The sequence below is a fragment of the Danio rerio genome, chromosome 20 (assembly GCF_052040795.2).
Source record: "Danio rerio strain M-AB ecotype USA chromosome 20, GRCz13ab, whole genome shotgun sequence".
Taxonomy (NCBI): domain Eukaryota; kingdom Metazoa; phylum Chordata; class Actinopteri; order Cypriniformes; family Danionidae; genus Danio; species Danio rerio.
The window spans coordinates 34240019-34265513 of NC_141040.1; the positions used below are offsets into that span (position 1 = coordinate 34240019).

The 25495-nt window shown below is 36.3% G+C and overlaps 1 long non-coding RNA gene across 7 annotated transcripts in view; it reads right to left on the reverse strand.

Annotated features, from left to right (window-relative positions):
* Positions 1-25495, reverse strand: part of LOC141379295 (uncharacterized) — an 85134-nt gene that overhangs the window by 8924 nt on the left and 50715 nt on the right. For 2 of the 7 annotated variants that reach the window (XR_015518542.1, XR_015518539.1), the window contains one exon: positions 19857-19997. The exons of the other annotated variants lie outside the window; for them this stretch is intronic. This is a non-coding gene — a long non-coding RNA (uncharacterized LOC141379295). The remainder of the gene's footprint in view (positions 1-19856; positions 19998-25495) is intronic. 7 annotated transcript variants of the gene reach the window in all.

The following is a 25495-nucleotide window of genomic DNA, read 5'->3' on the forward strand; positions in this document are numbered from 1 at the left end:
CAAAACATGGGACATAGTGTAGCTCCTCCCTTTTCTATAAAACAGCCAATAGTGTATTATTTGTCACTTGTGCTAGAGGGTGGTTGAACTTAAGTGCATCAAATGTAAAGTGTCTTGAAGAGGGCAGGGCATGTCAGATACTAGAGACCATTTGATTGGTCACAATTTGATGAAAAATCGAAGTATGAGGTGACAGGAATAAAATCCATTTAGTCACAAGCTATTAATTTATATAACTTAAATGCGAATTTTGTAACTGTTTTGGTGTGTAACTTCTAGATAAGAACTAACAATACTGATACTAACATCTAAAAAAACTTCATGGGACCTTTGTAGGTACAGAAGTGTACTTTTAGGGTATCCATATGCAGCCGTTAGCTAACACATGTACCTGTTGAAGATCTCAATCCAACAGAGCAGTTTTGCCATGTGGAGGAAGAAGAGATTTGGACAGGCATGTCCAACCAGTCTATATTCACAACAGAAAAGCAGCATAGGCATATCAGCTCTTACATTTACCATAACAGGTAGAGCTCTGAAAAAACTGTACTTATGCTACATTTTACCTATTTTGTATGACCTTTGGCATCCTGCTTCTTCTAAAGCTAGAGTATACAGCCACTTATTAGGCAGCATTTGATAAATTGATAGAGAGGATTGATTCATTGGCTTTACAGAGAGCTTGTCTGCTTATCTCCATTTGTGTTTGGATCAGAAATCATTTGGCTTGGCAACACTAAATGGAGTAATATGGATCCACCTGCTCCATTAAATTAGCTCTACCCTCCCTCCAGGTGAGCGGACACTGTCAATACACCTGTATATTACCAATGCAGACCCCTCACCTCAGCCCGACTAAATAGTGTTTGACTTCTCCACTTTAACCGCTGTAATTGAGTTCATTTTGCAGCTAACCTTTTTGGTTAGAGGAACCGTGGAGCTCATTTGCAAGTATTGATTGCATCACATGCTAAACAGCTACCATATCTTAACTTGATCTTCTTTAAAGCATCTACATATCTCCAAGGGCCACAAGGGCCTTTTCCATGATCTCTATAATCTGCATTAGCAAACATTTGGATAATGTTATTCAGAATAATCTCCATTATTCACAGTGGGGAAAATTTAGGTTGATGCAAAAATCATTTCACAGAAAGACACATTCAACTCATAGTCTGAATGCATAACTTTCTTCTCAGTAAAGAGTAATCAAATGGCACTTGGAAATAATTGTGGTAGTCCACAGCGCCAGTGTTGTTAAACATTCATTCATTCATTTATTTTCTTTCATTTTTCCAGGGCCGGGTCACGAGGGCAGCAGTCTTAGGAGAGAACCCCAGACTTCCCTCTCCCCTGACACTTTTTCCAGCTACTCTGGGGTAATCCCGAGGTGTTTCTAGACCAGCTAAGAGACATAGTCCCCTCAGCGTGTCCTGGGTCTTCCCCGAGGCCTCGTCCCATTAGGATTTGCCTGGAACATCTCCCTAGGTAGTCGTCACGGAGACATCCGAAACAGATGCCTGAGCCACCACAGCTGACTTCTCTCAATGTGGAGGAGCAGCAGCTCTACTCCGAGCTCCTCCCAGGTGACAGAGCTCCTCACCCTATTTATAAGGGTGCGCCCTTCCACCTTACGAAGGAAACTCATTTCGGCAGATTGTGTCCGAGATCTTGTCCTTTCGGTCAAGACCCAAAGCTCATGACCTTAGGCGAGAGTAGAAAGGTAGATTAACTAGTAAATCGAGACCTTTGCCTTTTGCCTCAGCTTCTTCTTTACCACAATAAAAAAACTAGTACATCGACTGCATTACTGCTGCCGCTGCACTGATCCGCCTGTCAATCTCACAATCCATCCTTTATTCACTCATGAAAAAAACATAATTTACCCTTGTAAATTTACCCTTGTAAATGTTAAACAATCACTTTTAAACATCTAAAATGCCTCAGTGGGTATAAATTCCAACATTACATTATAGAAAACGAAAAGTATTTTACATTTTCTCACTTTAGTGGCTAATTCATACAAATTCGTACAAGTACGAAATTGTCCGATTTTAAAAAGGAGGCGTGGCATCCAACCCCACCTCTAAACCCAACCGTCATTGGGGCAAATTATACTAAATTGTACGAATTAGATCGTACGAATTCATATGAATTAGCCACTAAATCAAACAGTTATGAATTGCTGTGAGATTGTGTATAAGCCCATGGAAAAGCCCATGGAAAAAGTGTCTCTAATTTCCGTTTTCAAAATTCCTTAAACATACAACTCTTTTATTCCATTTGAATTGTATTAAAATATTGGGCAGATTTTTGATTATTTTGTGGATTTCCTATTAATCATAATCAGCCTAGTTACTAATTAAAATCTTAAAACATTTAGACAAAATGCATGATTTGTAAACAAAAACAATTTCACATTTATGTCACATCATCAGGCCCACTGAATGATCTGGAATGTTGACATAACAATATTGTGTCACTGAAAATTATATCATATGCTCGCTGCTTTTTACATTGAAATTTACTAGCCAATTTCCAGTCTTTTCCCTAGTCATGTACTATAGATTTAGATTTTTGCCTTTATACAGTATATTCAGGAAAGTTTTATCGAAAGCCAGCTGTGAAAAACTGTTAATAAGACCTATTTAGCAAATGAGCATACATGTTTTAAAGGTAAATGATCCTCTCTGCACCTGCAGAACATTGTTCCAAAGCTTTATTTTCCCTCCACAATTCGGCTTTCAGGAGATTTTCTTCTGTAATAGTGGTACAGTATGTCCATTTGTCTTTATGTAGCCTATACATCATCTGCTGAGTATGAGCAATTGAACAAAAGGCAGAGATATTAAGTAATAAATAAACTAAACTAAAAACACCACTACTCAATGTCATATCATGTCCACAAGGTAAAAACAATCATTTCAATACGTCTGATTTTGTTTTTAGTGAAGAGTGGATGAAAAAGGGATAGTTCACCCAAAATAAAAACTGACTCATTATTTACTCACATTTTAATGGTTATAAACCTTTATCCGTTTCTTTATTCTGTTGAACACAAAGGCATATTTTCTGAAGCTGAGAATCTCCTGACATCCATAGTAGCAAACTACTTTAGAAGTAAGTGGTTTCCAGATTTCATCAAAATATATTCAGTTGTGATTAAACAGTATAAAGAAACACAAAACCCTTTGAAACAAACGAAGGGAAAGTAAATGATGACATAATTTTCATTTTGGAGTGAACTGTCCCTTTAAGCTATTAAACACATTAGCACCACAGTGTTTAATTCATCTGAAAACTGAAACTACAGAACTGTTCTGTTTGTAAACTGTCCACGTTCATAAAGTAAACTGAGTAACATTCCCAGCAACTGAAGAAGTAATGTTTCTTACACCACTAATTGTCTAATGACTTTAGCATATGCTAAAACACTCTGTAACACTCTTGTGTTTGAGAATTGTGTGTAGCTTAAAGAAAGGCAAAATATGACCTACAAATGAGATCTCCACAAAGAGCCGCTTAACAAGGACTTCAATTAGAGAAGGCCAATTTATCAGGCCCGGAATGATGAGCCAGAGGAACCAGCATGGCACAAAGCCCTGCTGAGACTGCAGTCTCATTATACCCCTCCAGCCGATGGGTTAAACCCAGCGCTCCACATCCAGCCCTCGCGCTCCTGCTAACAGACATACGCAGCGATCCGTTTCACAGGGCCTCTTCAGACTTAGACTGACTGATTATTCTAGGGGATTTAGCAGAGCTCTGTAATGGTGGCAAACACACTTGACATTGGGTCTACATGTTTGGGTTGACCGTAGGCTTATTCCGCTCATCCCGCAGGGAGACACTATTCTGTCTCAATTTGATGCTGTCTGATTATTAACTTCACGACATGTTATTTAACAAAGCTCAAAGTGCCCTTTAAGTGCTATAACTCTGCTTTCTGTAGGTCTTAAAACCTTTCTTTTCCCAGGCACTGGTCCAGAAGCATATAACTACCAATGACAGATATGGATAACACACACACTCAATCAAATAAAAAAATAGGAGGCATCTGAGGTTGCAAAAACAATGAATGCTGATAAATACTGGATGCTGCCATTGATTTGTTCTTCTAAATTGTTTTGTTTGATTGCCTGGCTGTTTCTTTCCAATGAGACCAGCGTAATAAGATGAGTTGTAACGTGTCCAGCGTCAGATTTGCTGACAAGGCTCATCTGCACGTTGTTCATGTATCAAATGCTTGACTACTCATCTGTTTGTGGATTTGTATTTCTGTGAAAATCAATAACCTTGGAGTAATTGGTTACACTGTCTACACAAGAAGTTGTATATTGTAGGTCTTATGCCGTGGCCTCTTGCTACTCAAGCTGCCATAAGGTCATAATGCTCAGTTAGTTTTTATATGGATCAAAAAGGTGTTCAATACGGTTACCTATAATATACAATACGGTTACCTATAATATATTTGACTTAAAAACATGTATTCAATAGTTCTGGTAGATCAATTCAGAGAAGCAGAGTAATTGTGTTATTAATAAAAATATATTAAGCAAAAGAATACTACTTTTATCTGCAGATTAAAATTATTCCCATGAAACAATGACAACCAAGTGAAAAAAAAGTTCATAACCTTTTTGGTATGAATTCAGAGTTAATAAAGTGTAAATCAGAGTAACTGTGTATATATCATTTAAATATTTTGCATGATAAGAATTTTTTTCAACTCAAGTAGTTTCCATTTTTCTGATAATTACATATGCTTAAGAAGCAATGAATTTAATACGAAATTATTGACAAGAAATTGTGTTTTTTCTGAAGTGATTAATTTTTTAATAAACCTAAAAGGCCCAAATGACTCAAGTGTAAAGAATTAAAATAGTTTAATTGTATTTTTTGTGCACTGATATCTGAGTTTTATGTGCAGAAGTCACAGTAAATAAACTCCTTATTGAGTAAATAAATTACTTATCTGACATAGTAATTAAAAAAGTTATTTAAATACAATTCGAATAATGTAATTAGCCATTAGTTATCATTTACTTTTTCACGTAACTTTCTCATTCATTCAGGAATTACACTAGTTGTGCTGTACGTTTGCATCACTTTATACAATTATTCAGAATGTAACCAGGGATGTGACACTGACAACAGAGGTGAGGATCCACATGCAGGTTGTTAGAATGGTCAGGCAAGCAGTGGTCAATATAGGGGCAAACAGATGTATGAGGGCAATCCAGAGTCGAAGTCAAATTTACAGGCAGATGGTCACAAGGCAGGCAGTAAACAAGATGAAACAAATAAGCGAAGCAAGGTATCAAAACACGGCGAAGGCAGACAAAGTAAACGCTTTGTAGTGTCACTGTAGCAGATAAGAAGCAATGAGTGTTGCAATGTGAGCTGTATATATATATACTGTATATATATATATATATATATATATATATATATATATATATATATATATATATATATATATATATATATATATATATATATACACACACATACCAACTTAGGGTTATTCATGTGAGAACTTGACAACACTTGTGCTAGACATGTTTGATTCACTAAAAGGTCAAGTCAAACTAATGTATACTGGTTGCACTCAACGTGTTTGATTTACTTAAAAGAACGGGTTCTGAGTCTTTCATTTGGGGGGAGCAGAACATTGGCTGCTCTGTGCATGTTTGATTTATTAAAATTCACTAAATACAGCTCTCTTTCTCGTGTGATTCAGAACAGAATCAAATTTCTAACAAGTCTAAAGTTACTTTTGAAGCTAGAAGTTTAAAGGGGTGTTCCACTACGATATTTTGTTTTTAAACTTTAGTTGATGTGTAATGTAGCTCTGTGAACATAAACAGCATCTGTAATACACTCAAACCTCAATGCAAAGGGAGACATTGGCTTTTAAAGAGTTAGCTTAGCAAAGCCTACAGCGAACAAAGTTTGGGGACTACAAAAAAATACATTCGGGTTAGTGAGATCATAAATGCTTAAGGTTACACTCAAAGAGAAAAGTGCATACAGTTTAATTTTAATTAAGTTCCAGAGAATTCTAAAAAAATGTATATAGCTAGCATTTGACAAGGGACAGCTTAGAATCTCCCAGTTCACTGCTGGATTCGGCTAAAAACTCCTCAAAGAAGGAGCAGCTCCAACCATAAAAGATGAAGCTGTGGATTGAGAGCCACAAACTGTAAGTTTTTTTTTTTTTAATGTTAAAATCTATCTATCTACATACATGCACAATTTTTAGCGTTAATGGTATATTGTTGTGAGGACATAAACAAGGATGTAAACAATGGAAATGCTGTTTGGCACCGTTAACAATTTTGCTAAAAATTTATATTTATGCGTTGTGTTAGCTGACCAATCAGAGCCTCTTGAGAGCAGACTTTCAGAGGTACTAGGAAATATGATTGTCGTTTTATGTTAGCTAAGTAGCTGTAAATAATCAAAGTAAGATTTATGGAAAAAATAACATGAAAATAATAATGTGAAAAAATAACATTTTTACAAATGAAGCATGAGGACAAATTGCTTTGAATCTTATAAATCAACCAAGCCTTAAAAATACACTCTGGACCACCCCTTTAGGATCCAACTACAAATAATGTTATTACTATATTAAAATGCACCAGAACTTTTTATATAAACCAGCCAAAGAACAAGACCTTTAAAAATGGTGGACATCTAGATGGTCTTTAATGCTACAACATCATCACTATATATTATTGCAGGAAATTCTATACATCTGTTTTAGTTTGCTGTACTCTCTGCATCACCCGATGTCATTTGGTTTCCTGTGTTATCACAACATGTCACCGAATTCTCATACATTACAAAAGACACCTCCTTCAGTCCTTGGATAGAATGTCATGTTCGTTCACTTTGAAATGTATCTGAAACATACAAGCATTGCAGAGGATGTCACATAAGCAGACATGAACAAACACTGAAGCGCCTGTGTATGTGTTGGCACGTGTGATCTGTCCTGCAATCATACATGCTTTGCTCTGGCAGCCCATAAGACGCTCCACATATGGGTTTGGCAGCTTAGCCACTATCTCTCCCTCTGTTCAGAGACTGAATGCTAGCTACCTGTCTGCTGGTGCTAATTAGCCATCTCTTCCTTTCACCCGGATGCCTTCAGGAAGAATCACACATGTTCCCAGAAAGGCTGAGGGAACAGCCAGGCGAATATGGCAGCTATACAAAGTAAAGGACTGCAATTATGCCAGTTGGTATGTTTGGGATGGCATGGATAAACAGACTTGTCAATTTATCATGAATTTAAAAGCTTTACTTTAAATTTTTTAGATACTTACAATGCCATTAAACACCTTTACGTTTTCTTTAAGTTATATTTCAAGAGTTCACACTTAGATGATGCTTGAGGCTAGAGGCTTGAGCTTGGAGATAATTGAGCCCAGGGCTCCCGCCTGGTCAATAAGCATATAAGAAGCTCACCCCTGGTAAAGGGAATAAAAAAGGTGGAAGAAAAAAAAAGAAGGTAAGATAGTAGGGCGAAGTTAGTCGATTTATTGTAAGCTTGAATCAATCTATCAATCAATCAATTGGATTATTACTGATTACAGATGAGAGGCCAGCTGCATTGTTACATTAAATATCACATCCTCCTCTCGAAATTTGTTTGTAAAACTTCACTCTAAAAGTTCCAATTCTAAAGTTTAATATATTTAATTCAATATGTTACTCAGTGTTAAAGGTGTCAAAGAGTGCATTGATTCAATATGTTAACTTGTTTCCTGATATCTACATAGTAGGTATGTGGCTTAGTTAAGGGCAAAAATTCTCCAGAAATGGTTTTATACGATTACTTAAAACCACAGGAAGTACACCAAGAAGGAAAGCTCAGTATTGACTATATTTGGAATGGCTGTGAATATTAATGAGGTCTGTCTCTCCGCAGTCTGTCTCCGAAAAAAATCATGGTAAGAGCTGAGTGACATGACACAATGCATAAATATGCATTAAAAATTTTCACAATATACACATTAAATTAACATGCCTTAGCGTGTTAATTTAAAAATTAAATAAATAACATTAAGTTATTCCATGCCTGCTTGCATTACCTAAAAGCTTGACCTTATTCTTGACGTACAAGCAAGCGCAACCATTGGAATCCTTTTGGCTCGAGACTTCCGGTCTCATTCATTTGCATTGATTTTTAGGCGTTCAAAACAGCTTGTTATGCTGCAAACTGACATTCATTCATTCATTTTCTTGTCTGCTTAGTCCCTTTATTAATCCAGGGTCACCACAGCAGAATAAACCACCAACTTATCAAGAAAGTTTTTACGCAGCGGATGCCCTTGCAGCTGCAACCCATCTCTGGGAAACATACACACACACACACTCATACACTACGGACAATTTAGCCTACCCAATTCACCTGTACCACATGTCTTTGGACTGTGGGGGAAACCGGAGCACCCGGAGGAAAATCACGCGAACACAGGGAGAACATGCAAACTCCACACAGAAACGCCAACTGAGCCGAGGATCAAACCAGCGACCTTCTTGCTGTGAGGTGAACGTGCTACCCACTGCGCCACTGCGCAGAATGAATGAATGAGTATTGTGTTGTTCTCATATTTCTTCATTTCAAATTTTTAAGAAATGTTTTTGGTACATCAAAAAGAGGTGGTTATGATGATCATCCAACAAGCTAATTCAGCAAAAAATAGTGCTTAAAATGTTGCTAAAATGTATCATATTTAAACCTCATATTAAAAAGAAAAAGAGGTAAATAAAAGGCTGGATACGGCATGTTTCATTATAGTCATTTATCCCATAGGCAACTGAATTCTTAGTTCTAAAGCAACCGCAAAAATGAGTGCCCTGCTGCATTGCAGAATAAGATGTATAATACTGTTATTTTCAAAATAAGAGTCCCACATATATAATAATTATAATACAAAAAAATACTGTTGTAATCTCATTAGGTAATGTTGTAGCCAATCAAATGTTGCCTGGGGCCCGTGTTTATCGTCGCAGTCAATTGGCCTATTTTCACTGTGATTTTGCACTCATGGGATTTACATGAGAACAAGGAATCAAATATGTTTGAGGCTCATGTTATGTCATTTACATGTACTGAACTCTTTATTATTCAGCTATACCTAGGTATATTCAGATTTCCGTTCTATAGCACTTTTAATTGTGAAATGTCTGAATACGCATTGTTACACAAATTTTTTTCAATGTGAAGTCTAAAAAGCACACTGCCTTGAATTCTTCTTCGTGGAATTCTTTATTGCAGAGCAGCTAAATTTTTATAGGACTTAGGGCCATGATCAATAATGCACAGGCATACGGAATAATGTCTGAGAATAGAAGCTTGTATTTGTTTCTGTTCCGTCTACAAGAACAGATTCTTCACTCAATGCTGTCAGATAAAATGTTCAGAATTGATTCAACAGAAAAGCTTTTCAAAGAATGCTTCAGTGAGTAGAGTCTGAAAAGTTTAGTCATGCTCTATGGTTGGGAGTTAATAGAATGCCTTTTTCTGGGTGAATGTACTCGATGACCCCGCGCTCAAGCACAGAGTTCTGCCTACTCTTCAAGAGATCTGAAAGAAAAGAAGAGTGAAACTTTGGAAGCTGAAGATGATGCTAAGACAAGGCTAAATTCAGCCATGCCTTTTGTATTTCGTTCAGGAGTTCTGACAACAGTTCTAACCTGTTGAATAAATCATGTGGCAAAAAGGTTAAGCAATAAAATATTTTCTTCACACAGAGCTGTCATATGTGCATTTATGCATCTGGGAAACAACGTTATTGTAATTAACTTACACTGCATTCAAAAGATGTACATTTAATCAATTCATGCATTCAACTCATTGCTGATAGTGTCACATTTTAAATATGATGAACTACTATTTTAATTGCTGATATGTATATATATGTGTATATATATATATAATTATGTCTATTTGACTATGTAAGGCCCATATTTCAAAACCCTTCACAAATCCTTTCCAATGGCCTCATGACATAATAAATCTGAAGTGTGAGGGTGTTTTTTTTGTTTACATACACTAATGAATTGCATTATTGGATATTAATTTCTGCTGCAACAACTTTTTGTGCTGAAAAGTTTGACAATCTAGTTGTTTGACACAATATATTGTCTGGGTTGGCCAGTAAAATCATGACTCAAAAAATGGGATATGAACTAGGGTTGGGTCAACAGAAGATGCTGGCATTGGGATCCTCCGCCACGCCCCGTCGCAACAGCAACCCGCTGGCAAAAAATACACACGACCCCATTTACACTACTACGTCTTAGTTATAAAATGCCATTTTAGGATAAAAACGATCAACGTCTGACTGGCGTTTTATCTAGCATTTCTGAAAGGCCCTCTTGCCACACTATATTGCTGAAAAGGCACATCATGTGACCAAACACACAGACACACACACACAAACACTCTGTCATGCGCTGCAGCTTCTGAGCTGCAACAGTCACCCCAGAGCAGTGCACGTCAGACAGTTTATCAAGGATGTACCGCTGGATCGCATCTCACAATAGCTGTTAAACATAATATTGAATTAATCTTGTCTCTATCTAATGACTCTACGCTGTTTTGAGTCTATCAGGTAATGTGTCACGTGTACACTGCTTCAATCTTTCGCTTTCACGCTTGTACTTTTTAGCGAAATTGTCAGATACTGTTGGTTGGTTCTGTTGGTTGTGCACTTTTTTACCAACCAACTTTGTACAAACATGATTGGTTTATAGTTTCATTCAAATATATACTCAAAACCATTACAAATACTTTTTCCTTTATATAATTAGCGTTTTTCGTTTTAAATACAAAAACAGTACAAAAGAAATCAACTGATATAAACATAGCAACGACTGTAGTAAATCAGTGAAAAAAAAAACTATAAAATTAATTAAAGTGAATAAATAACAAATAAGTGGGCGTAATTACCAATTAAAGCAATCATAATGTTCAAATGTAATTATCAGAGTATGATCAATTGTTCCAATAGGTTGTTGGCATAGCACTAGCATCAGTTTTTAGGTAATACTATATATAATTAATTAAATGACAAATCAACTAAATTTGTAAAAAGGTCACACAAATACACATTATTACATAGGATGTCCAACATCAATGAAAGTGACCATTCCATAATCCAACCTAAAACATCCCTTTTATCTTTACCACTGACCCTTAAACCAGACCAAAACAGGCTGATGTTGATGACCACTTGTTATTCGGCACAACAACAATAACCCGGAAAAGCCATATATCCAGCAACCTACACACAAAAACTTTAAATCATCACAGGCAGTCACATCATCATAAACTATAAATTACGCTTTGCCTTGGGCAACATTGTGTCCCAGTCTCATCATCCTTCCAACAGTAATTCTCCAATAACTCTTGAGCTGTTAGTTCATAGCTGAGTGTTTTATGTGCTATAACGGGTAGCAAATTTGATTTCAGATGCTGATAGTGATGATGTGATCATCAGGCAATTTACTAATAGTGCCAGCTAATAACTCATACTCAACATTGCATGTTGGGTAGAAGATAAAAAATATACAACTTTAGGTGATAAATCCTAAATGCTGAGACTGTGGTACAGAGCAGCTCACTGGTGCTTATGTGTGTGTGTTTTAAAGAACAATTTATGAGATTAATATATGAACCACAGATACTGGCTGTACACGCTAATACATTTGTGCATCTCTCTCCCCTATAGAAGCTGATCCAGTAAAACTCCATTGGATGTTCTGTTGTAGGGGACGCAGGTTGATATTGGCTCTCTGCTGCTGTTTTTGACCCTGCGCCCTGAGTTTTGCTGAGGGAGGTGAAGATTTGACACTCAGCGGGTTGTACTTTAGCACCCCTGCTGCTCCTCTCCCCTTGGCCTGCCTCACAAACCCCTGCATCTGCTCTTTAAAGCAGCGGCTTTAGCACTCAAGCATATGGTGGTGCGGTGTAATCAGCCTCCTTCACTTTCTGCAACTCACTGTAAAAATACAGCTAGCTGTCATTGGCTGCTGCTTTATATGTTATCTCTGCAGCCTCTGTAGGAACATGCTCAAGGAGTTTGAGCGCAACACATATTTTTAAATTAAAAGTGATATCATTCTGTCCATGTTCAGATCTGGCCCAAATTCAACTGCTGCTCTAGGCAAAACAGTCTAGTTCCGTCCCTACATCTTTCAAGGCAGGGTAGATGATTTGGTTCAAAAACAATTTTGTAATGCAGTTTGAAAGTCTCTTCGCATCTCTTCACATTTAAATAGCACTCATCAAGTTAAGTGGTCTAGATGTATTTATATAGAAGGTGTCGGACCAAAAAAGCTCCAATCAATTTTGTCCAATCAAAATGCTAAGTCTGAACATTATATGTTTACTTATTTTTGTATTAAGGCTGGTTTATACTTCTGCATCGTGACCCACGGAGCATGCCTTGCGCGTAGCAGTGCATTTATACTTCTGCATGCTGTTTGTGTTGCTCTGCAATAACACATCAGAAACGCCAGCTGGCAGTAGGTTATGCGATGTTCCTCTGTATCGTGTTTCTTCACGGGTTTGTTTTACTTGAATGCTAAGTAGCTAAAACTCAATTATTCTGAGGCAGGAAATGGCAGACGTGCAACAATTTTAATCATAAGGTAAACACATTACATCTGGCGCTCCTTCATGGGACTCGACACTTGTAAACACTCGCTCCATCGGGGTTGTGGCTCTGAGCACCGTCAACACTCGACACAGCTACCAAGCCGACCAATAACAGAGCTTGCTACATCAGCCGTGTCTGTTTCATTCTCTAATCAAATGAAAGCATAGGCGGGGTTTCCGTTGAGGTAAATGCAGTGTTTGTGTTGTCAAGACAACTACAGAGACTTTTGAAGATGGAGGAGAGTTAGATGTGGTTACTGTTTTGAGGTATGCGGTGTTGTGTGACTCACAAATCTTGAATATGACAATATTTATACATTCATTTTCTTTTCGGCTTCTTCCATTTATTAATTTGTGGTCACCACAGCAGAATAAATGATGCCCTTCCAGTCGCAACCCAACACTGGGAAACAACCATACACTCTTGCATTCACACATACACTACGGGCAATTTAGCTATTTCAATTCACCTATACCGCATGTCTTTGGACTGTGGAAGAAACTGGAGCACTAGGTGCTACCCACTGTGCCACCGTGACACCCGAATTTCACGATATAATTTTTTCTTCTTTTTTTTGGGGGGTTTTTTACCTTTTTATTTTTAATAGGTAGAGAGAATTGACAGGAAAGCATGGACAGCAGAAGGATCGGCATAGGACCGCGAGGCGGAATCAAACCCGGGTCGCCACGAGCACCGGAGTGCATGTGTCGACGCACTAACCACTACACCACTGGCGCCGACGAATTTCACGATATAATTTAACATCAAAATTGTAATTATATCAACAGCAATAATCGCGCACTATAGGCAGCTGATACTATTATTGCCTAGCGACATAAATAGCACACCATGCTTCTTTTTTTCTTGTCAGCAAAAAAGGCTGTGTGGTGTGCCTCGCATTTTTGGAACATAAAAGCATGTTCGGTGTGATCGGCCCCTAAATCAGCCTTGACAGGGAGATAGGATTGGGAAAAGTCTGTGAGCTGGGAATCGAACTCGGTATGCCCCAAGAATAGTGGCATGATGGAGCCAGGCATATAGTGCTTCATGTGAAACAGACACTCAGCACCTTGTCATGCTTTTGGCATTCTAAAAAATGCAGTGTTCTCATTGAAACAACAGAAAAAAAAATTGCTAGCCTCAGAATGTGCTTTGGTGGGCAAACACTCTTATTTTTACATTACTGTAATATTATGTCCATTGAACTGTAGTTTTTTCTCTGTTGAATGACACGTGACTCGTTTTTGTGGATAGTTCACCTAAATTGAAAATTATTCAATAATTACTCACCATCACGTCATTCCAAACCCCTGAGATTAAATTCAAAAGCTCTCTTATCCTCAATAGACCGCAATAGTCCTGACTCATTCAAAGTGCACTGAAACACAGAAACTGACCATGTGCATTTAGTTCAACTTGAATATTATGAGACTATGAGAGTGCTTTAGAGATGCAATTATAAATTATAAATTAAATTTTAGGCCAATAATATAATTAAGTGTATATGTAAAGGCCTGGTGGTCAATTCTGGGTGGCCCGATCATAGGCAGCCAGCAGCACCTCTTCCATAAGTATCTACACAATAGTTTTAACAGTCCAAGTATAGTTCACCCAAAAATCTTAATTCTGTTATTATTTGCTCAAATTCCTCTTTGTTTGATTTTTATTTCTACAGCTACATAAAAGAAGACATGTTGAAGACTGCTTGAAACTGATAGTTATTGACTACCATACAAATTTTTCAAAAGGTTTCAACATTCTCCAAAATATCTTCTTTTGTTTTCAACAGAAAAAAAGAGGAAGAGCAATATGAGTTAGTCATTTTTAGGCCAACTATCCCTTTTTTAGCTTCTTAATGAATAGAAAAATTCTAAAATAACTGCTTTTATATGAAATGCTATCATTATAAGTTTATTAGATAAATGTAATACAAGCTTATGTATAAATATAATATGCATAAATATAAACATTGCACCTGTAATCAATGGCTGCATCTGAGCATCTGATCCTGAGTCAGACTGTTTCATGCTAACTCAGCCTCTGACCACAGCATTAGCCACCCTGATTCTTGACAAGCAATCGGCCGCGGTGTGGCCTTGTACTTAACATGTTAATTGCTATTACATTTTCCAATGGCTCAGTGAATTGTTCCCCAAGTGTGGCCACTGACATCTTGACCTATTGTAAATTTTACTGTGATTTATTGGGATCGTCCGCCGGTCGTTTCTATCGCCATAATGGTAAAGCTCTGTGGTCAGGCCTCATGAATATTTCAGAAGCCCAATTAAACTACCGCTGACCCCAAAGTGTTTCAGAGCTCCTGTAGAGTCGGGTAACATCAGGATAGTGCTATAATCTAACTGCTGAAAAAAAAAAAACGAAAGCCTAAGCCAGCTTTGTACAGTTTGAGCGTGTTCAGATGTCATCAGCTTATCAAATAAAGAAGCAATATCTTTGTTTAGGCTCACACACCCATTAGCTTATTCATATTGTTTGTGAAGGTAATGTAATGAAAATGCTAAGCAGAAACGGTGGAATATTTCCATTGGTCATGGAACATGACTTCTGCTATTCGCCGACGTCTGTTTTCATTGTTTAAAGATGAAAGGAATGATTTCCATTCCATAATGGAATTTAAATTCAAATGTCAACAGCAATTTCTCCTCCTGTACGCTCATATTTCTGCTGCTAGGAAAGTTTGGGTGCCCTTGCTTGCCTTTGCACCTCCAGCTGTGTGCTTTTTTTTTTTTTTTTTTACATTTTCATCTCTTTAGTTTGCATCTTGTTCAGTTCCTCCATCACAGAGATCTACAAGCATTGAATTAAACAGCAGGCTGTCTCTGTTGAAGGGAACTTTGAATAAATGGGGGCACCATGTTGGCTGAATTAAACTATGTGAGTGATTTCTGTATAATCTCACTGTTTCCCCTTAAGCTCTTTTTGTGGGCTTCTTTCTCAAGTGAGATCACCTTTTTGCATTCAGATGCAGGTTTCTGACAGGGGTCGTCTGAAAATGATGGGACAAATATTGACCCACTAGGTCAAAATAAGGTGTGCACGTGAGGATGTTTCTTCAGCCACTTTTTATATAAAAGATAGGTATTGTAGCCACAGATTATCCATCCATCCATCCATCTAGCATATGAAACTGCTGTATTTTTATTCAGGCTTTTGTTTGTTTGATTATTTGTTTACAAGATATCGGTTTCAATGAAAATCATTTTGGCAATGTCACTTCATAAAGAAATTTACACAACAATTCTGTAATCTGTAATCTGTAATTGTGTTTTTTTGATCTCAAGAATGTGAAAAAAATGTGAAAAAAGCAAAAAGTGAAAAAAGAAATGCTAATAATAAACACCGATACTGATATATGGCCATATACATGTACATACATTTATAGATAATATTTGAACAAATATACATATTTGAAATTACAATGGTTAGAACAAATATTTTGCAGTATTTAGGTTGTATATATGACATTTATTTTATGTATGTGAAATCCAAACAAGAACTTGTATGTCATATGTAATTTGCATATTTTGACATATATTTGATTTCTTCTAGGTAATTAACATTTATTAAACATGTAGTTAAACACATTTAAAGATTTAAGTAGATTTTAAAACATTGTTTTTTTATTATTATTTTTTGATAATGATTATTATCATTATTTTTTGATTAACTGATTTTTATATTAAAGTTACTTATACAGTAAGTAGATTTTTTGGGGCAATTTCATGTAAGTTAAAATTACTGGAAAAGATAATTTGATTCTACTTACAGTTTTTCTCAATGGTTTTGGTGCATTTCTCACAACATCATTTACATTTACACAACAGTTGATGCATTTCACAAAACAATTGCTACAAACTGCAAAACCCAGTTGATAACAAAAGCATGTCACTTAATCAAAATGGATAGCTCACTCGTCAAAAGCAAGTATTGATGTCAATGAAAATGTCAGTGTCATCAAAATGAAAAGTGCTGACACCATTGATTATGAACAAGATGGTCAAATGGCTTTGTCATGTTTTCATTATGACAGTTTACTTTGTACATTTTTTCCAAGGCATTATAGTCAGATTGTGATGACACTTCCTGAAAATGCTCAAGACAGCACTGTATACTATTTGCACAACCATTTGAAAACTACAGTAAAGTTAGACATCACAGCATTTATTGAGGTATCTGAGTACAAGACACTGAATATGTATGTTTCACATTTTTACTGCATTTGCTCTTAACAATTCTAATTTATTCACAGCATTGTGCAAAAGAATAAATACAGCCTTATTTACAACAAACTCCCTTTGGGTAGAGTTGTGCACAACTGTAAACAATATTCCAGTACATATCGCTTGACAAATTTTGACACCTAGTTCAATATTTTGGTATGTAATGACTCAAGTAAAAAAATGAGGACTATTAGTTTAATATGGAATGACTATTCAGCATTCACAAGTTCATTTTGACTGACATGACATAATCAATTAACAATGTTTTAAACAGCAGAGACTTGTCTGAAACCAATAGATGCATGCCCAAAAGCATTTGCAATTTGATGGAAGGAATGAGAATCTGCTACTATGATGTGCACAAATGACTAATTGTTTTAAGAAATGCATGAACTGTTGTGCAAATGTAAATAGTGTTGTGAGAAATGCACCAAAGCAACTGAAAAAAACTGTAAAAGTCTAAGACAGCAACATTATTTAACAATGAAATCAGAACTCTTTGAGTTTCCCGAAATGAAAAATAAAAAACATTAAAGTGAATATTACTTAGTATGATTACACAGCACTTTGAGACACAGAACAACAAAACCTGTATTTTTTCCTGTTATTCATCATATAGGCAGGAGAAAATTAAGAAAAAAATTTTACTAATAAATTATTTGTAATAAATAATTAAACATTAATTAAACTGCTATTTAATAAAGATTATTACATTAAAATATAATTTAAATTCTATTCCATTTAAATAAATGCATTAAATTTATGTGTGTGGATGTTTTCCAGTGATGAGTTGCAGCTGGAAGGGCATCTGCTGCGTAAAAGCATATGCTGGAAAGTTGGCGACTCATTCCTCTGTGGCAACCCCAGATTAAAAAAGGGACTACGCCAAAAAAAAAAAAAAAAATGAGTGAATGAATGAAATCGATCAGCAAAGAGCTAAACATTTATAGGTAAAAAATAAAGACAAACAACCCAACTGTTGAGCATCACATCAGCATATTAGAATGATTTCTGAAGGTTTGTGTAAAACTGTAAATTACACATATTTACTTTACTGTTACTTTTGACTTTTGGTTTTAGTAAGGTTATGTAATGCCTTTTGAAACTATTGCATTTATTTGATTAAAATTGTGAAATAATTTTACAAGTAAAATTAATATTTTACTAATAATATACATTTAAACACAAAAGTACTAATTTTACTTTAGATTTATTTTTTAATTCTATGATTTAAATAAGTGATCTCATTTTCCATATTGCTCAGAGCTAAATAAACACCCGAGCTGAAACATCCAGACTGTCATCCTTTTATTTATCGAACAGTCTCAAGTGTGGATGAAGAGGTTCAAGCTCTTTAAACAGGTCACACACAATCTTGCTCTTCACTCATTTCTCTTCTTTTTCTTTATTCGTTATGCTGATGAGAGCTCACAGTCTGGGATGGCCCATTTGACCAAATTTCTCCAGTGAGGGTCATCGGAAATTTGATTCAGTGTTCTCGAGGGAAATAAGAATGGCAGAAGGAGGCTGGCCAGACCCAGGTTATAGAGCCACTTGGGAGGGGGAAAGAAGGAAAGTGGGGTGGTTTCCCATCAGGCAAAGCAATAACCTCACCTCTGTTAGACGGGCAATAATATCGCCACAGGACCAAATAAAACCTGTGAAAAGCTCATCAGTGCGCCACTTGGGTTGAAAGCCCACTGACTTTAACAGTCACAAAATACAAATGATTTTGGCATTTATGAGTCACTGTCATACAATGCCCATGGAAAAAAAATACCTCCAGGACCTCTCTATAGTCTTCAAACACAATATATGGCTTCATTAAAAGGGGAATATCATGCCCCTTTTAGATATAAAATAAATATACCTAAATACCTCTGTAAAGCTTTAGCTCAAAATTCCCAAAATTCTAGGGTTAGGGGTGGAGTAAGGTGAGCCCATTCAAAAGCACGGCATGCAGCTCAGTTTGCATCTGCACTGAGTCTACAACCAGACACCTCTCCATTTTTGTGCATGTCCCTTTAAATGAGATGCTGCTTTCCAGAAGAGGGTGGCGCTTTTACATAATATTCTGATACTCTAGAAATTTCAAAACAAAAATGCCAAAATGTCCAAAAATAAATATTGTGGATTGACATCTAACATTTTCAAACTGCAGTCAGTCAGAGGTTAGTCATCAGACTGCACCATGTTGTTCGCTGTTAAAAATTTCTGAGTAGCATGTAAAAAAGCACTGTCATAAAAGATATTTGTAGACATTGTCAAAATATGGAGCACAAAGCTTTGGTACTGGCTTATGCTTAAGAAAAAGCATTAAACTGACACTCGTAGATAAAGCGGTCTATCATAAAATATATATTTGTTTCAATATTTTAAAATTTACTGATGATCTCTTTGGATGTTGGGAGTCTATGGCAATTACAATATTACATTTGCTGGTTTTGGACAATTGATCATTTGTAATGTTTTTTTCCAAGCGACATTGTAAATCTCTATCTGAAACCCAGGCATATTCTGATTACGTACCCCTAAATACATTTCTGGAGAGAGCCAAATACGTCTTAGGAGCTACTTTTTTTGTAGTTTTTGTTTTCGTAAATCTACCAGAGGCCGCTGTGTTTGCTTTTTGAGATCTCAAATTTCTCTTGCGAGTGCCATTCATGCCTGCTCTTCTAATCACCAGAAGCTACTGTCGACTGACTGACTGACCGATAACCCCACCCACCCCCTTCCATAACCCAACCAATAGTGTTTTAAAAAACCCAGATTGACCAGCGCCCATTCACTTCCCTAAACCCAAACAACAGTGTTTTTAAAAGCAATCCAGAAAAAAAAAAGTACACAGCAGCCTGATTTTTAACAGGTTTTCAGATTTACCACATTCTCACCCTGTTATTTCCTTGTTTTTTATTTTTTGGCTTTGTCTTACGTGCTTTCTGGAACCATTCATCACCAGACTCGAACCTCGTTGTCAACTCTGCTCTGCATCTTAAATCCTCTGACGTATGCGACGAGCCACTGGACAAACTTGTAACAGCGGAAAAGCATCCACACAGAGGTAAGCAGCCAGCTGGTAAGCATGAAAAGGAATGGTGTCATACAGCCCCGTATAGCGTTTGTTTTAAAGATGAAATGCAGCCATTAGTTAATCTGGCCACATAATTTGCAATCTCTAGAAATGTATATAGAGCTACATTTTCAGAATGAGCCTGTGTTGTCTATCTGCAGAAATGGCAAGAGCTGCAGCAGAACCATGGGTGGAAATGTGCAGATTAAGATTTGGTATTACATAATGCCCTTTCTATATAAATTCGAATGGCACATTTGCCTATAAACTTACAGTAAAAGGCTTATCAAAACAAAGTTGCTGGGTTGCCCCTTTTTCACAGTTTATGAGTTAATAGATGCACCAGGAACCCGATTACAGTCTTCTCATATGCGTATGTCTTCTTGTCTTATGTTATAATAAAAAACACAAACACTCATCTTGACAGTGATTTTAACATAATAAGGGCTTGCAGGTATCTGTGTACATCTGTCTAACCCTAAAACACTGATGATGTTTTATAGCCATTCTATTACCGACTGCTGTAATGCAACCCAGTCTTTTGTTGCATTGTGATAAAATGCATCAATATATTAAATACAGACTTTACTGCCTTTCAGCCCACAAAATATTATTTTATAATTTATTCTGGTAATCAGTTTGTAACTGTGTTTTTCTTACATTAGGTGATATTAGAGATTGATGATGTGATAAAATTGTGACTTAGTGGATGTGTTTAATTGTTATTCATGTAGAGACGCAGCCAGAACAGAATTTACTGCTTCTGTACAGAGCAGTGGCGTCTGCACTGAGGTAATTTGTTAGGTGGATACAGGCAACTTGTATAGTCTTTTATAGCTGGATTTTAACTTACTCTGGTTCCTGAAATGAATCTTAAATGTTGATTTGCTGAAAGATTTCTAATTAGTTTGAACTGAAAACAGTTCTATATGGCTATTTTACCATAGAACCATGATACATTTATCATGATAGCATGATAAGTTTTTTTCAAAGCATCTACTTTAAGTAGAAATCTTTGAAACATCATAAATGGCTAAAATTAATAAGACACCTAAAAGATCTAACAATAATGATAATGTTTGCCATTAAAACATTATTTCATTTTATAATGTTTATGTATGGGATTATCCTTTTTACATTTTCTGTGTTGATATATGCTCCAAGGACCGGATTTGATCACTTTTAGCACTTAAAAAGGGAAAACATTGGATTTTTATGCAGATGGTTACTCTGAGCAGAACATATATAATATGAAGTAAGTTTTATTGTCATTTTATCCACTTTTAACAGTCATTTTGGGTATATACACACTGCAGCAATTACAGCAGCACATCCAGAGTCATTATATTTCTCAAAACCTTCAACACTAATGTAATCCCACGGATTCTGAAGCCAAAGACTTTCCTTGGAATTCTGTGAAGGAACACTATCCCAGTGTAAATGTATACAGTATGTGACCCTGGATTACAAAACAAGTCTTAAGAGTAAATTTTCTGAAATTTATCACTCAAAAGCTGAAAGCAATATTGACCAAGATACAACTATTTAAAATTCTGGAAAAAAAGAATTAAAAAATGTCTCATATTTTTAAAAAATCAGCTCTAAAGCTGTCTAAATTAAGTGCATAGCAATGCATATTTCTAATCAATATTTCAGTTTTTATGTATTGCTTTAGAAAAAAAAATAAATAAAATAAATATATATATATATATATATATATATATATATATATATATATATATATATATATATATACATATATCTCCATGGAACACGAGCTTTACTTGATATTTGGCATAAAATGGCGGCACGATGGCTCAGTGGTTAGCACCGAGGTTGCATGTTCTCACCGTGTTCCTGTGGGTTTGAATTGGGTAAAAAAAATTGATTTTATTTTATGAGTGTGTGTGAATGCGAAAGTGTATGGATGTTTCCCAGTACTGGGTTGCGGCTGTAAGGGCATCCACTGTGTAAAACATGTGGCAAAATAGTTGGCGGTTCATTCCACTGTGGCTACCTGTAAAAAATAAGGGATTAAATAAATGTTTGGCATAAAAAATCTATAATTTTGACAGTTTGATAAATGTTAAATATATACATTTGCAAAATAAAACCATTTTTTGTGGTCTAATGTCATATATGTTCAGCAGTGAAACCAACGGATGTGAAAAAGGAAGATGCTAGCTTAAATGACAGGCATGTCTGGTCTGATTCCTCTAATTCTCTATCTGCTCGTAAAGACTAGACTGCCTCAAACCACTAAAGTCTGACAATACCAGTAAGGCTGAGAGGCTGTGAGTATTAAGATCTTTTGATCCAAGTCCTCAACACTGATGAAAGCTTCCCTCAGCAGACGAATGAAGCACTTGTGTGTACTCACAGTCTGTCCCACATCCATCCAAAAAAAAGACACAACTGAACTCCATGTCCATAATCATCTACAGTGCCCTTCAGTATTGTTGCCATTCCTTTTACATTTGAACAAAGGTGGCTGTGAAAACGTGTCTGGTGTCTTTCTTTTATATATTCTTTGCTAAAAAAAATGAAGATGTTTGACTTTGTTTTTAAATGAGAGTAAAAATTATTTCTTGAAAGCCTTTAAATCAATTTGTGGTCATGTAGATGATGTTGGATTATAGTTTTGGAGACATTCTGACCTAAACACCCAACTAAATTCTGCAATTTTCCTGCTATGATAATTTGATATTTTTTAGTCCATTCAAACCATCCACCAAACAGATAGACACGTGCTCACTACAAGACTGATTCATTAGACTTCCAGTTCATTTGAAGTTAATAATGTTTGGTCTATCGGTGGATTCACGCATTTTCAGTGTTTCAGTTTTCCCACATTTTTGTTTCCCTGATCTTTGTTAAAGAATTTTGTGGTAAGGGACTGTGTGAGTTTGACCAGTTTCCTCACAAGAGGTTATCATGATTGAACAACTTCCTGTTCCTTTTTACCCCTAAAATATACTTTAAATACATTGAGTATACTTTAACAAGATTATGAATTCAGATAGTTGTCAATAATTTTGACACAAACACAATAGTTGCGTCCCAAATCGCATACTTATGCACTATTCTACGCCATTTTGTAGTATAAATAGTGCAAGTAGTGTGTTCATACTGAAAACTCTAAAAATAATAAGTGCACTTTGATTACCCGGATGATGCACTCATTCAGCCGCTAAAATGAAGTGTGTAATGATGGACACTTCACGCACTCAACGACCGCAGGTTTGCTTACGTAGCGGAAGGGGCGGAGCTATCGGACGCACATGTTGAATAACTTTATTTATTTTAGATGGTGAAAGCAAAATTCTCCTATGAGAGTGATTATAGCGCCTCTCGATGGTGAATGCGGCAATACTCACGGTAGGTATTATTTGATAATTCGGTCGTTTATTTCACTGATTTGGCGACCGTCAAACGTCATCAGGGAAACGGTTTGAATTTCCGCTTAGTAAAAAAACATTAGTGTGCCATTTGGGACAACACTACATACATGTACTATCCTTTTGAGTGTGTAAGTGCATAAGTACATAGTGTATAGTGTGCCATTTGGGACGCAGCTAATGTTCACAAACATGCACATACTCTAGTGTGACACGCTATGCAAGATTCCCTATGACGCGAAACTACATCATGCGGAATTCCCCATGAGTACCAAACGACTAATATGTTACATTTTACCATTCCGTCTAATCAAAAGCTTGGTCTCGAAAAAGAACAAAATTAAACTATTGTAAAGAGAAGCGGACGACGCCTCAATTATGTTAGGGTCCCTACTTAAACACAATTTCTAATCCAATGTAACATAAATAAACAACAGCCGAAGCGCTCCAAATAATAAATTATTTATTAAAATAACAAATGATTCTTCTACATTTTATGTTGTTTATAGTTGTTTAAATCGGTCAAAATAAGAAATGCAGAACAGCGTTTATGAACTTCCAAAAGTTTTTGCTCATAAAAGGGAAAATTCAAGAAACTGGTTGAAAAACGAAAGAGCAGGTGGCATGTAATAAACAATTATTTAATACATCCATGTGCACAAACTTTTATTTGAACGCGATAATTTGTTTGACAGCACCAATAAAGATTATTTACAGGCCTAGCTATGTGTATAAATATTTTCATGTGTTATATAAAAATTATATGCAACCACCACCACACTTATACAAAATCCAGGAGAATATAAATAACGTACCCTGCCATGTAATTGCTGCAATGAAATCCCCATCCTGTTCTGCAATAATCCAAGTCTTTACTGGCATTTTGGTGGAATAAAAAAAATAATAACGTTAACGCCTATATATGCAGCAGCGGTGAATATTCGTTAACATTAAGTTCATTGACCGAACAAAAAAAGAAATGCAACCCTTGTGACAAAACTAGCCAGTTGTTATTGTGGAGCACTTTTCCCCCTTACAAAAATAAATAAATATTGTAGACTAAGAGTCCACACTTTTATATGATTTCATTTGTTATTTCGTGATGTCTGAAAGATATAATAAAAAGCATAGCAATTTATAATAAACGTGTTTGAACCGCATAAGTGTATTATGTGTACAACTTTTAGTTAATGAATGCTACAGATTACTGTAGCACAGTAAACCGATAAACTGTAATAAATACTGTAACATTAGTGTAAACTGTGGTGCTTTATGATGGTGTATATTTATAGCGTAAAAAACTGAAGCCTATTGAATATTTTGTTTATTACTAAAGTTGTGATGTAGCACAGCAACAATTCAGTTCAGTTGAAAACTTGGTCCTCTTCATGATATAAGGATCATGCCCAACATACGTGCTTATTTCCTACTCATATCTCCTTTAAAATATGGTATAAATCGCAAAAATACAGACTCTGTGTCTCCCATTTAGTTTTTTACTAATAATGTAATGTTTATTAATATAGCGCATTTATTGTGTACACCCAAAGCGCTTCACAATCATGAGTGGGGGTCTCTCCACACCACCACCAGTGTGCAGCATGATGCGACGGCTGCCAAAGGACAACGGGGCCAGTGCGCTCACCACACACCGTCCCAGTGGCAGTGTAGTGTCCCCTTCACTTTTAATGGGGCATTAGGACTCACGCAGACCACAGGTTGAGCACCCCCTGCTGGCCTCTCTAACACCACTTCCAACAGCAACCTAGTTTTTCCCATGTGGTCTCCCATCCAGGTACTGACCAGGCTTAGCCTGTTTAGCTTCAGTGAGTAACCAGTCTTGGGCTGCAGGGTGATTTGGCTGTAATATCCCTCCTCTGTAATATTCCTGCCCTCTATCTCAATTTAGCATGTCAGAACCAGAACCTAGAAACAACCTATAAAGCTGTCAGAAACTGTGGTGGTGTGGAGGAATGAGCGAGAGCAAGAAGTCAGCTTCAGTCCGTTTTAAAAGCAACACCAAATCAACCAATAGACAATTAAAAAGGAAAAAAGACAAAAAAAGATCAATTGAAAGTAGTTACGACAGGATTGATTGCCACA